The sequence below is a fragment of the Trichechus manatus genome, unplaced genomic scaffold (assembly GCF_000243295.1).
Source record: "Trichechus manatus latirostris isolate Lorelei unplaced genomic scaffold, TriManLat1.0 scaffold00466, whole genome shotgun sequence".
NCBI classification, from domain to species: Eukaryota; Metazoa; Chordata; class Mammalia; order Sirenia; family Trichechidae; genus Trichechus; species Trichechus manatus.
In genome coordinates, this window is record NW_004444402.1 from 85,327 (window position 1) to 86,037 (window position 711).

Below are 711 nucleotides of genomic sequence, written 5' to 3' on the forward strand. Positions count from 1 at the left end.
ACATTGAGGTGTTTCACTCGAATGATAGGAGGCATAAATCAGAAATTAGCAGAAGGTTCTCAATTAACAATGTTATTAATTATACCATAAAATCATAGACCTATAAACCCATGAAAAGGTTAATCAAATCCGTCTGAAAACAGCATTTCTCAGGGGTGGAATTATGCCAAGGCCCTAAAATTGTCATAAAAATCATCAAATAACATTATTACCACTGTAATTTTTTTTGGTAAAAACTGCATTTTGGGGGTGATTGCTTCTTGGGGGAGAGACGTGGAGGATAATTGCAGAGCCCTGTCCGTAGGCGCTTTCAGTCTACCAAAACAAAACAGCAAAACCCTCCCTGGTCTCGGGTTTCGGAAAGGCTTTTTAGTGGTTCCGGGATTTAAGAATGGCGCATAGCACCGCCCTAACTTCCCCCTGGGGGCGGCTCCTGCCGGGGCCGCGGAGGACTGACAGGGACGGGGCTAAGAGGCATACCGCGAATTCCGGAAACAAGCGACCAGACTGGGCGGGGCCTAACGGAACCCCGCCTCCGCTCCCCCGGCCCGGGAACTCTGATGCAGTTTGTCCTTCGCGGAGGCCGGAGCACGCATGCGTGTGAGCTGAGCCGCCAGGGTGCGTATGACGTCACGGGCGCGCCAGCCTAAATTCTTCCTAGTTTTCTTTCAAAGATCGCGGGTAAGTAAATTTCTAAGTAGGTTTGGAGTT

General features: G+C 49.2%; 1 long non-coding RNA gene across 1 annotated transcript in view; it reads left to right on the forward strand.

The window, feature by feature from the left end:
• The first annotated feature begins 578 nt into the window (after positions 1 to 578).
• Positions 579 to 711, forward strand: part of LOC111819388 (uncharacterized) — a 14,338-nt gene continuing 14,205 nt past the window's right edge. Inside the window, exon 1 of the long non-coding RNA XR_002823043.1 lies at positions 579 to 681. This is a non-coding gene — a long non-coding RNA (uncharacterized LOC111819388). The remainder of the gene's footprint in view (positions 682 to 711) is intronic.